This window comes from Cygnus olor, chromosome 2, assembly GCF_009769625.2.
Source record: "Cygnus olor isolate bCygOlo1 chromosome 2, bCygOlo1.pri.v2, whole genome shotgun sequence".
NCBI classification, from domain to species: Eukaryota; Metazoa; Chordata; class Aves; order Anseriformes; family Anatidae; genus Cygnus; species Cygnus olor.
In genome coordinates this window covers 109,081,745-109,094,829 of record NC_049170.1, presented here as the reverse complement: position 1 = coordinate 109,094,829, position 13,085 = coordinate 109,081,745, and the positions used below count along the sequence as shown (strand labels likewise).

Here is a 13,085-nt window from a genome sequence, read left to right as displayed (position 1 = left end):
AATGTCACATGGAAATGTTTAAATGTCTTTGGTGAAAATGTCCTCAATGAAGGGAAGGTTCACAGAGGCTCCTTTCAGCTCCTTTCAGAGCACTTACTAAGGTCAAGGTTTGATGGTAGCTGTTTTCCATGGTAGTTCTCTAATGCAGGTACTTGTGCTACTTCTTGCAACTTCTGCATTGCTACATCCCCACTTGTACCAAAGCACAGCTGTTGGACGGTTCTGCCAACCAGATCAGGTACATGACTCACATTGCTGCTTTAAAATTCAGGCTTTTTTACCTTTCCTTTTGCTATTTTTTTTTTTTAAGCCAGATTCACAGCACAGCTCCAGGAAACAGCTGTATCAGCAGAGCTGGAGGGAGCAATAAGCTGTGAAATAGGGACACAGACACTGTATGACAGTACTGCATCTGAAGACAGCATGCTGTCCCTACAGCCTAACTGTAGGTGCCTGTATTTTTCACTGGCTATGAAAACAACCGAGGAAAATTAATTTTTCTAAGGTGAACTTGGCCTTTATATGTAACCCTTACTTCTCTTCATATTGTGTATACTTTGAAATCTGTACACTGATTTATACCTTCAAAATTAGGAGCAATGTATTACCTTCTAGCTAGGGAATCAGGCCTGAATTCACAGCAATACTGGCATTTAAATACCTTACATAAAAAACCTGCTTAAACATCTGGTCTGTATAGTTTTTTTTTTTTTTTTTTTTTTTACCAGGCACCTATGCACATCATCAGTTACCTAAATACATTTCTCCTTCTTTACATTTATGTTGGTATAATTAAGATGAGAATTTGTTTCTATTTATCTCAGGGTTCTTTTTACTTATTGAAAGGAAAAGATTTACTGCCTAGTAATTTGTGTATGCTTCTACTTTAATGAATCAAAAAGTAAACCCCAACCTCTAATAACACCCAGATCTTTTAAAAAGATCTCTACAGTGTCAACAACCTGAATGTATTAAGCATCTTCTCTGTTCACCATTATAACAATGCCAAGATCCTCTTTTTATGATGGTAAGCTCTGGAAAGCTGATGCACCTGAAAAAGGAATAGGCTGGTCTTTGTTACAGCTTACACACCTACACACCTGCAATAAAACTGTTAAAAAAAAAAAAAGGCTTTGTTGCAGAATCCTTAAGGGTGGCAGCACAGTAAGAGCCAGGGGTATACAATTTAACATCGGGCTCTGCCTGGATTTACTCTGGTATTTTTAAATGAAGTAAATAAGTAAATATCTTATCAAAGGTGATTTTTACAGCATACCCTTTTCAGAACAGAACTTTGAAGTCTTCTCTGCTGAAAAGACAGCTGGATTGTGTAATGATATGCTCTTTGCTTCATAATCTACAGGTGAAACAGTGTAGTGGACGTGGAAAGTTAAGCATCATGTAAATAATAGAAACTAAGAGCAGTCAGTGCAGAAGCATTAATTACATGTGGGGAGAAAGCAGCAAGTGAGTCTCAGTTTTAGTCCATTGTCCTGGAACTTCAGCTGCAAACTGCAGAAGCTTCCCATCTGCCCCAGCATTATGCAAAGTATAATGGAGTTGAGTCAGTTTGTTCACCGAAATGTTTTTCTAAAAAATACTGGCACAGCTTCACCTTGGGGCTGTCTGTGTATTTTCTTTCAGTCAGTTACTGAAAACTGAGGGGTTGCAAGAGCTTCTATATGACGAGCACAGGAGACTGACTTTTTCTGGTGTGGGCCAGCCAGGGCTTTGTGGGTTTCTGGCTTTCAGCAGGCACAGAGTCAAAATACAAGTCTAGCTGCTGAAAGGGCAGAGGCACAGCCATGGTGTGCTACAGGTGAAGCACAGGGCAAGCTGACAAACACTTGGAGGCTCACAGAGTGGTTATGTATTGGCACTGTGCCTTTTGGGTCAAGAGCATGTGGTGCACTGAAGTAAGGATCCTTTGCAGTCATGGGACAAAGTTGCAGAAGCAGAACAGTGGTATACCTCAGCTGTTTCAGATCTAGCTGTGAGATCGAGACCTGTTTCTTTCCAACCTATGTACCCAGATTTGCTTCCACAGAAAACCGGGACACCTGGGGAGATGGTTGCATCCTGGTCCTGTTCCAGCATGCAGCACTCCTTGGGACCAGGACTCTGAGGGTCCGTTGACCTGACCACCGTAGAAACTGGTACGGTATGGGGTATGGGATAGGGCAAGTGTGGATGGACCAAGAGAAAAGACTTAATAAATATTTGAAAATGGTCATTTCTCATTTCCTGCTCATCTGGCTCTGAACACCGACCTGCTAGTCCTTCGTATTGCAAATGTACCTTGAAAAGTTATTAGACTGTAGGTGGATGCTGTGTAGCAACTCCTTGGTACAAAGCAACAGTACATTAGAGTCAACACTGAAGAAAGGTGAAGAATGCAAACTCTTTCAAACATCACTAGAATGAATAGTTTCACCATCTGCATTTTTCTAAAGCCGTATCATCCGAGCCTTTTCACTCGGTTAGAAAACAGTCACGCTATTTAAGAGCACCGTATCCCGAGGCGTTCCTTTCACAGATCTCTAGTAGAACAATAACTCCCTCTGGTGTTTGCCTGCTATTGTTACTTCCTCAGGCACAGCACAAGGAAACCCTGCTAGGTTATGTGTGTACCATAAATACTGTTTCCTTGGTATTGCACACTGTGGACAGGAAGGACAGTGTGTGCACGTTGGGCAAACACCGCCCCAAGGGCCACTTACATTTGCAGGTGAACATCACCTGGACACTGAGAAGTGGATTGCCAAACTCCGCTGCTGCTGAATGGCTTGCTCTGCCAAAGACTCATTAACATGTTCTCTGCATTTATTTAATTACACTAACAGTAGGCTTACTGCAACGTGTCTGGATGCTTTATCTGATGACTACTAGAACTTACTGACGTGGTCCCAAGAGAGTCAGGATACAAACAGGGCTATGTCAAGTGGCTGGATAGTAGTTCAGAGTTAATGAATTGCTGTGCTCCGCTCTTGGGACAGAAAATGTGGAACTTCCATTCAGCTGCACACTTATTTCCAGGAATGCTGTCACAGCTTCAAGGCTCAAATCTGAACTACAAGTGAGTTACAAGCTATATCTGCAGGCAGAGGAAGCAAAATAAGATGCAAGAGAATTAAGCTCCTGTCCTTAGGGCTAGACCTTACCTATCCATTGCCATAGTAATGTTGATCATCATTTTTTAATATAAATTTTACTAGAAAATATAAACTGTTCATGTTAAAAATATATCACACAATAATTTAAAAGTAAACATGCAATATTTTTTTTTCCCCAGATTTTTGCTGTAATCAGTTGAGGAAAACAAAACTACAGGGTAAGATGAAGGAAATTAAATGTTTGAAATATGGCTTTTGCCAAAGAGAAGAGGCTATTTCGCTGGGCTGCTTAATAAAAATTACTTCCAGAGAATCATGTAACTATTCAGCTGGATGTTCTCGCCAACCAATACACAGGCTTTTTACATTTGACCTAAATTTCTGGAGGGATTTTTTTTTTTCTTCAGCATATCACTGAACAGGAATCTGTAAGCTGATTATTGTTGTTGTTAATTCACTTCTGACTGCAAACATATCTTTGCATATTTTAAACACTGGTATACAGAGCTGAAATCAGAAAAGTTAAGAGTCTGTCTCTTGAAAGCTCACACTAAATCCTGACTGTCTGGCACCTTGATCCTTGCTACAAATAACCCTGTGGCAGAAGGCTCCCTGGCCTTGTATTATATCAAATGTGTAACCATACTACACCTTTGATGTAAAACAATTCCCCTTTAATGTGCTGTAACCTGTTATTCTCTTTGTCTCCCAGATAGTAATCCTCTTGCACATGGTAATCCTCAAAATCACATATGCTCTTTAAAGCTTTTCTTTTGGAAATTATTCATATACATTTTTTTTTTCTTTTTCTGGGCACTGGCAGCTGAATACTACCAAAACCTCTTTCATCTGTCTTGGACCTAGGCAGCTGGAATGTTTTTGTGTTCCAGATTCACTGTTTGGTTGGAAGTGGGACAACAAGATGAACAGACAGTTTCTAGTCATCTGGCAGAATGGTAGCGTGCCTGCTTTTTGTTTGGCCAAGACAGATGCACAAGATTTCTGGGACAGTTAACAGGAAACAAGTGAAATGACATTTTCTATTTGGGTTGTAGAACAGAGAATTAAAGAAAAAAAAAGATTTAATTGTCTAGAATGGTTTTAAAATATCTCCTCCTGGACTACTAAAACAGGCTAGTAGAAGAAAAATCCTCACCTCAGCAGTAATAATCCAGCCCCCTAGAACTGGAACCTGGACATTTACAAGCACGCTACCAGCTACTCAAAGTTTCATTGTTGTATGATGAAACATTTTTAGATATTGCTTAAGTCAGAGGTAGTAGAATACAATGACTTCATCAGAGCAGCATGTTTATTTAAATGATCTAATCTTGAAAGTAGGTGATGACTATGATGTGAGTATCATCAGGTCAAATATAAGATCTTATATGACATAAGCTACCTTAATTGCAAGACACGATGAATATTAGCCTAAGTGTTCAAAAGATCTTTTTCTTTGGTTATAAATGTGAACTTTGCCATAAGCAATTTACAGCAAGCTGGATGGAGTACTGAGGTACAGCTTCCAGTGATACAACAGCACAACCTGCTGATCGCACCATCTCATCTTGCCTGTCCAAGCAAAGTCAACCTGTGCTGCTTGCTCCCTGAAAGGCCAAGCTCAGAAATTTCTCCAAATTTGCTTTTTACAGAGGCTCCACTGCCAGCAGGGCAGATCCTGGATGCACTGCTGAGGTCTAGGGACATTTTATTCCTTTTGCCATTGTTTAGGGTTACGAAGAGGAGAAGATGTACATGGAACTGCTGAGGTCCCTTGGTTTGTTCTGCCCAGAGCAGAGCAGGCTGAGGGGAGGCCTCAAGGCGGCCTGCAGCTCCCTCACGAGGGGAGCGGAGGGGCAGGCGCTGAGCTCTGCTCTCTGGGGACAGCGACAGGATCCGAGGGAACGGCATGGGGCTGTGACAGGGGAGGGTCAGGCTGTGTGTTAGGGAAAGGTTCTGCACCCAGAGGGTGGTCGGGCACTGGGACAGTCTCCCTAGGGCAGTGGTCACGGCACCGAGCCTGTAGGAGTTCAAGAAGTGTTTGGACAACACTGTCAGACATAGGGCCTGATTTTCTGGGTGGTTCTGTGTGGAGCCAGGAGTTGGACTCAATGATCCTTGTGGGTCCCTTCCAACTCAGGATATTCTGTGATTCTATTCTGTGTTTGTTGGGAGGTGTTCCCTGCTGTCCCCAGGGATGGGGATGACTGATACGCAACACCTCTGTGTTGGTCTGTCCTGCAGAGCCACATTGTCCACCCCTTGCCTTGGTCAACAGGCAGAGCAAGGGATCATCTGTGAGCTCTGGGTCAGCTGCTGACTCACTGCAGCTGCCCTGGGAACGCTGGATAAACATGCCTGAGCTAAATGCTATCCTGAATTAACGGTTAATCTTGTGACTACAAGAAGCTTAAAGTTTTTTGCTGAAGTTCTGTGAAGCTCTCATCCTCATACAAAATCAAAATTACCTTCTATTTACTTCATTCAGATTATAATTTGTACCTCTTGAATCACAAACCTGAATGCGAGCTCCCCAGTTTTGAGAGTTCAAGGGAAGGGGTCTTGGTGGTCTCCTAGCCAAAACAACTTTGAATGTGGTTCAAGGTTTAGGGATCCCCTGCAAACCTGCAGGTCCCTTTTTGCAGTGAACTGGAGTAGCACATGTGCCATAGCTGAAAGACTGCCACCCAGGCACAACAGGAATGATAAATAGTACTGATAAACACTCCAAGCTGAAGTGTGCTGCACGTGGGAATCAGGCAGTACTATTTCTAAAAGAAAGACAGGAAATTGGGCTCTCTCATGTCTTTTCAAATGTTTACAGTAAATCAGCAAAATTAATGGTTCTAGCAGAGAGAAACTCTATTCTCACTGTACTCCAAGCAAGCTATCCAAATATCAATTTCCTTACAGCTGTTTTTGCCATTTATTTCCTTGATTTGCCAAAATTAAGTCAGCTGAATTTTCTCATGAGTGCAAACATTTGTGTAGCAAAAAATAAGAAAGTCAATGATTTCATCCATTTTTAGGAAATACAGTTAATATCAACTATAAGGGCTAATCTTCCTGTCTCACATAAAGACCAGAAAGTCCAGATAGATACGAAACATTTGGGTAATGTGACTGGTTGCATGAAGTTTTACATTCTAAACACCAAAGGCAAACACCTGTTAAAATGAGCCAGTTTTAATTTGTTGAGCAGAAAAAAAGTGAGGTAGAACACCAGTGTTACAAGCAAGACTCCTGGGAAGATGCTGAGCAAAAATTTTCATGCAGATGCCTCGTGCACATAAAAAAAGAAGTAACCTCAGTTTGTCCATTCCATTCTCTAAGAAGGATTAGACATCCAGATGTCATGTGGAGCTTGCTTGTTCTTTAGTCTTTATCTACTGGTCAAGAAGCAACTTTTGCTTGACAAAACTTAATTAAGTAATCACTCTGCCAAAATCTTTTAGCAGTATATTGATTAGAAAAATGCAACTTCTTCATTATGAAATATATTGCCACAGTTTTTGAACTTTTAAAATCAACATAATCATTCCTAAATCACCGATTTAATGTCTGTTGATTGAAAAACAAATTATCGAGGTGAAAGTTAATGCTTATAATTAATACTATTTTTGTTTCATCTTAATTCTTAATTGAAATGAGATTAAATGAACAGGAATTAAAATAGAAGGCAATGTAAACCCACTTCATATATGTTATTAATATGAGGGGAAGAAAACTTTAATATTTAAATGAGAAGCTTAAGGCTATCAGCACTTACAAGACTTGAATCAGAATGTCCAGATTAAAATTCAAGCTCTAATTCTCTTTATATGATGATATATGAGGTTTCTCATCAATGATACAGGGCTAATAATCCTTATTTTTCTCATTCATGGATTGTTTCAAGGACAAAAAATACAATGTCAATATTGAGTATTATCACAATTAGTTTTAAAAGTGTGAATGAAATCACAAGGATTTATTATAAAAGTAAAGAAATAGGATATTTGAAACCATAAATACTGAACAGTAAATTCAGCAGGAAATAATAATGGTCTGATGAAGAAAAGAAATGAATCTTTTTTTCTTCACTGGCAAGAAATGAAAGATTTCAGAGATCTCTGTATGACATTTTCTTTACACAATTTCCACATGTGGTGGTTTTACCGTGCTAGGCAGCTGAACACCACAACCGCTCTCTCACTCCCCCTCCTTAGAAGAGGAGGGGAAGAAGTAAAGGAAAGAACAACTCACGGGTTGAGATAAGGATAATTTAATTAAAGGGGAAAATAATTATTAAGGAAAGATTATTATTAATTAAACAATTTAACTAAAGGGGGGGGGAAAGGGAAAGGGGAAAAGGGAGGGGAAAAGGGAAAAAAAAAACAAACAAAAAACCAAAACAAGTAAAGGCTATGTGGAAGTGCAGAGGAAAGAAATTACTCTCTACTTCCCACAAATGAGCGATGCTTGACCATGTCCTTGAAGCAGGGCCTCAACGCACGTAGCCGGTGTTTGGGAGGACAGACGTTTTCACAACGAGAGCCCACCCCTCCCCTCTTCTTCCTTTTTCCACCTTTTATTGCTGAGTGTGACATCATATGGTATGGAATATCCCTTTGTTTGGTTTAGGTCAGCTGCCCTGGTGATGTTTCTTTCCCACTTTTTTGCCTACCCCCTAGGAGGGGTAGAGAGAGTCCTGATGCTGTGCCAGCACTGCTCAGCAGCAGACATAACACTGGTGTGATACCACTGCTGTTCTAGCTACAAGTGCAGAGCACAGCACTGTATGGGCTGCTGCAGGGAAAGTTAACATCCCAGCCAGACCCAGTACACCACTAAAGAGGCCCATTCTGAAAATGTTTTTGGAAATATTCTTGAAAGTTAAAGAGATTACAGGTACATTTACCTTTTGAGGTATGTATGAGTAGAGTCTAAGATTTTCACTTTATAGAAGAGTGGTTGTACAGAAAAACAATGGATGTAGAGAAATAGTAAAATGTTGTAGTTAATTGGATTTCAAAACACATAGTGGTACATGAAAAAAGAAATTACAAAGTCCTGTTTAATAACTTAAGTATATTAAAAAATTAATTACCCCTCCTGCTTTGAGAATTCGTGGAGAACATAAATGTTATAGTGGCATAACTAACTAGAGAAGGAAAAAATCTACTTAAAATATTAAAATTAATGGCAGCAAAAATAATCCATCAGAATTTAAGGTAATACATGACAAGCATAATCTGCTCGTTATTATTTTTCCAAGAAGTCAGTAGAACAAAACAAATGACAAACCTTACAAATTGCAGCAATTTGTAAAAATCAATTGCTTCTTAAGTGGTTTAGCTATATACTACCTTCAAAGTCTGTTGCTATACATCGTGTAATGGTCTGATACCCTTTTTCACATCATGGCCATGGCCTAGTTACCTCTTCTCTACAGAACGTTTTCAGGACTCACTCTACCAATAAAAAAGGGAGAGAAGTGTTTTGTAAAATTTGACCCTTTAACTTTATTACTCCTCACCTCAGCACAATTTCACACCAACAAACATCTGCTTATCATTCAAAACAATGCTACTTAGTGGACATTAGCAGGTTTCCTCCCAGGACAGTCAAAAGCCAAGTCTTGCATTTATATTTATGACTGAAACACGGAAATTCCAAACCATTTCACATTATACATTTCTAATTCAATATGAAGGCTTAAGCACCAAGTCAGAAGTCATTCTGATATAAATTCACTTGTTTTTAAATTCACTTGGTTTGCAGGGCTTGGAACTGATTTATTTATCCTTCCAAAAATAAACTCAAAATTGTCTTATACTAGTTTCTAAAAAAACCTTGAGGAACAATTTAAGTGAATCAGGAATGCAACATTGAAAACCTATGGCAAGCTGTGTGCAAAGGTCTACCTCTGCACATTGTGATTTGCGACAGAGTTTTATCAACGCTTTTTATGATTTAACCCAGGAACCATCTGTTTACTGTGCAATATATGTGAGGATGTGGCCAAAAGGAGAGAATTTTAAGAGACTGTAAAACCGTTGGATATTGCATGCTGATGCACTTACCTGCATGGTCATACACCTTTTCTGTCCTGACTGATTCAAATCTGGATTGTCTTTGAGTAGACCCCATATGGCATCAAAATGGCAACACTATGATACCATAGTATATTTCACTATTCTGTGGAAAATGGACCCTTTACTGATTGCATTTGTGGCTAATATGACAGCTATTTGAAGAAAAATAGTTTAATGACAGACTTTGGTCTAGATACTTAATTTCCACAGAAAAACAAGGAAGAACATATGATATCATTTAACTGTCATAAATCTCTGAAAATGTCATTCTTTGTCATTTCAAAGTAGCTTTAAAACCTTCAGTTAAGACATGTAGGTCTATCATTATGTCAAATCCCAAGCTTTTAGCACCAAACACATGATTAGTGTTGTCAGATCTATCAAAACTCAACAACTTCAGCAGACAGTAAATGCAGGAGCACCAACTTGGTTGTCGGCAGATGGGTTGGCTCTAGGTGGGTCTGTTGTGGGACAGGGTCGGGATGCTTTTCTGGGATAGCTCCAGGGCTTCCTGTCTCCCTCTGCTGCTGGCAGCCCCCTGGGGTGACCTTCTCACTTCTCTAAAAGACTCTGGGCATGCCTGAGAGCAGGGAGAGCTTTTTAGATTACGAAGGGACAGTGAAGGGCTTTAACAGGTGGCTGGTTGCTTGACTTTCTGTTTAATTGACCATCCTAATGTTGCTGAGGTCAAATTGTACTGTTTACTGTTATGAAACCCTACTTTGGATAGGGCATTTTTCATTATTATTGAAGTCATGTAATTGAATGCAAAGGGCAGCTGTGCAAAAAAACCATATTTTGAAGCCAACACTGTATTGTGTTACATTCTACTCCAAAAAGTACACGATGAGTGTCGGAGTGTCAATGTTTTCAACAGTTCAAGTCTTCTGTAGCTGCATCTTTCCTAAATGAAGACATATTATGAGAACTTCTAAAAAACATTCTAGTGTTTCAGTTTTCAAAGACTGATTTCTTGTACAGTTATGTGCCCAACTCTATAAGGCTCAAGCTTTGAGACCATAAAAACAAATATATGTATAAAACTTATGAAAGCTTTTCATGCCAGAAATTGATAATTTCAACTTTGATACATCAAGTCCTTACAGGATTTGAAAGAAGCAGCTGCTCAGAACAATTAGGCAGCTGGAGATCAGCCCTCTGCAGTGATAAAAAGCTCCGGTTTCTGAGCCTGCAGGGATATGAGATACCAGATTTTAAGTAGTGACGTCTTAACATGCAGAAGAGCTGTCACTGCTGTTTTGGGTTTCAAGAAGAGGAATTATTTCTGGGGCTGAAGGCAAAGTTAAGGAGGAAACATTTTTGGGGTTTATTAAGGCTAAAGCTGGAAACTCTTTGAAATACTGAACATTTAAAATGCCACAATATAAATCTTCCTTTTAAACATTCATTATCAATACATTTAGCTTTTCTTAAATCCTTGATGTTTAGCCTTGCTAACAACATATTCTAGTGCATTTCTGTGCAATACATCTTACAACCCAAAGGCAAAATTATAGCAGCCTGTAGGATCACTTTGTTCTGGCAGTTTTCAGTCTCTGCCAATATGTTTTTAATAACAGCTTTTTTTTTTTTTTTTGGGGGGGGGGGGGGGGTAGATTTATTATTATGATTCATCAGATCTGTAGACCTTTAAATATTGCAAACAAAAGTGCTTTACTTATACCAACACTGAATTCTGCAAGTGTATAAAAACTGGGGGAAGGTCTCTCAGAGTTGGCAGGTACTGCATTACCCTCAGCACTTTTTAGCACTTTTTGCATCTTCTGCCAATGAAATAACTCCATATGATTGTTGAAATGACTTAGGGTGAATACAGCAATTCCCACTATGAACAGGACTTTTTATAAAAGCCATGTACAGAAGACCCCAGGACAAATGCACACACAGGGGGATAAACTACGCTTTAAACTATTAGTGTGGGAGAAAAATCAGTGAACAGATTAGGTATAAAATGTATATTGTATATTTTTCCATAACAGCTACACAGCCACACATCTGCACATAATATATTGGCCTCCTAGAGGATGCTTGAAAAACAATAAATGACCTGTACTCAACATTAAAAAAATTACAGCTTCCATGAGCCTAATATTAGCCCCCTTGGCTATTTCCTCTCAAAAAGGCTACTGCTTTGGTACACAGAATAAGCAATGCTAATCTGATCAGCAACTCTGTCATTTGTTGGGTTTTCCTGCTTGCTCAACATGCAGTCATATCATAGATCAACTAAACACAGCTCACATGACACTCAAAAGACAGAATTACTGTTTTCCTTGGTGGCTAGTCTTTTCTTTTTGAAGAATTACTGTATTTTAAAGGCACCCTTCTGAGGAAAAGAGAGGTTAATTGCTCTCATTTCAGAGATGGGGAAATGAGAAGTAACAGTTAATCTCAGATTACCTACAATTTTGAGTGCCCCATCTGAGATACTAACTAATTTTCCAGATTACATCACCACCTACAAGCAAGGGAGAGCTCCTTGTGACTCCCATTCTACCTCAGTACCTCCACGAATCAAGTCTGCATCTCAGGCCAGAAACCTATAAAACAAGAACTCAAAGCAGGCAGACATGAGGGAAATGACTTGGTTAACATCTCACAGGAGCACTGTGTGAGAAGCAGGGCAGAATGCAGCTCTCCATGATGGCTTTCCATGGATTCAACTATAAGACCACCCTTTTTATCACTGCAAGTCCCTAGTCTCCCGTGTTACACACCTTCTGACTTCTGCAACAAATGAACTTTGTGTTCAGTGGACAGCAGCTTCCTTTATTTCTTATCCCTAGACAACCCCTGATTATCTCCTGAGCACAGTCCAGTCCATCTCCTGTCTGGGAGGCAGGCAGGAACCTTCTGGGAAGCTTGATACAAGAACCACAATTAAGGTCTGTGAAATTCAAAAGGTCTACAATAGAGCCAAAAGAAGACTGTACATGTAAGTTTAAGTCTAGTTTTTTCTACTTTGTGAATGCTTCATGTTGTGGCTTTAATAATGGTCTTTTAAAATAATTTCAGTTGCATAATTTTGTTATTTTACAAAAAAGCAACATGAGAAAACAAAGCACAAGAGACATTTCCATTGTGCCATCCTATACTGAAAATCAAGAGCATCATTATGAGACTGAAATCCACCTCACTGATGGCTGAAGCACCAGAGGTAATAACAGGTGGTGGTGGCTGTCATGCTCCAGGTGGACACACATGAGATGCCTGTGGGTATTTACTGATGAAGGTCAAGAAACCTCAGGAACAGGACTCAGGCTCTGAAAGAGAGTGTGCCTTGTAGGAACACACACTTCCACTGCTCCTCACCAAGCCTTTCTCCGCTGTTTCTTCCAATTTGTTCTCATTTCCTTCTCTTTCCCCAGCCCTTCCATGCAACCCAGGTTCACCTTCCTGTTCTAGCAGCTGTTCCTCAGGCATCTTTCCCAAGTCAGGACACTTCCTGGCCTTCAAAGTCACAGCCTTCCCTCCAACAGTCCCCGCTGTCACCCCCAGCTTCTGGTCTCAGGCTTCTTATCAGTTCCTCACTCCCATCTTCTCATGCACTCCTGCTGTGCCTAACAAAAGCTTTTGCACCTTCTGTCTCCCCCATCTCCTCTCTGTCTCTGTCTGATTTATCCACACTCCCTCACTTTCCCTTGGCAGGGACAGCAGGCACTTTATACGCTTGTTCCTGGTTTGTGCGCTGTGCTCCTTCCAGCAGAGCGTGACTGCAACAGGGGATGGATAGGATGAAGGAAGGCTCCAGTGGAGCCTGCTGTGCATGCAGCCTGCTGAGGAAAGCAGGGAACAGACACTGCCAGGACCAAGGATGGCTGAAAGAAAAGCTGCCTAGAAGCAGAGCAGATTGAGCAATTCAGCTCAGTACAGT

At 40.2% G+C, this 13,085-nt stretch overlaps 1 protein-coding gene across 8 annotated transcripts in view; it reads right to left on the bottom strand.

Annotated features, from left to right (window-relative positions):
* The window catches only part of DLGAP1 (DLG associated protein 1), a 415,298-nt gene that overhangs the window by 62,390 nt on the left and 339,823 nt on the right, over positions 1 to 13,085 (bottom strand). The gene's annotated exons all lie outside the window — the stretch shown is intronic.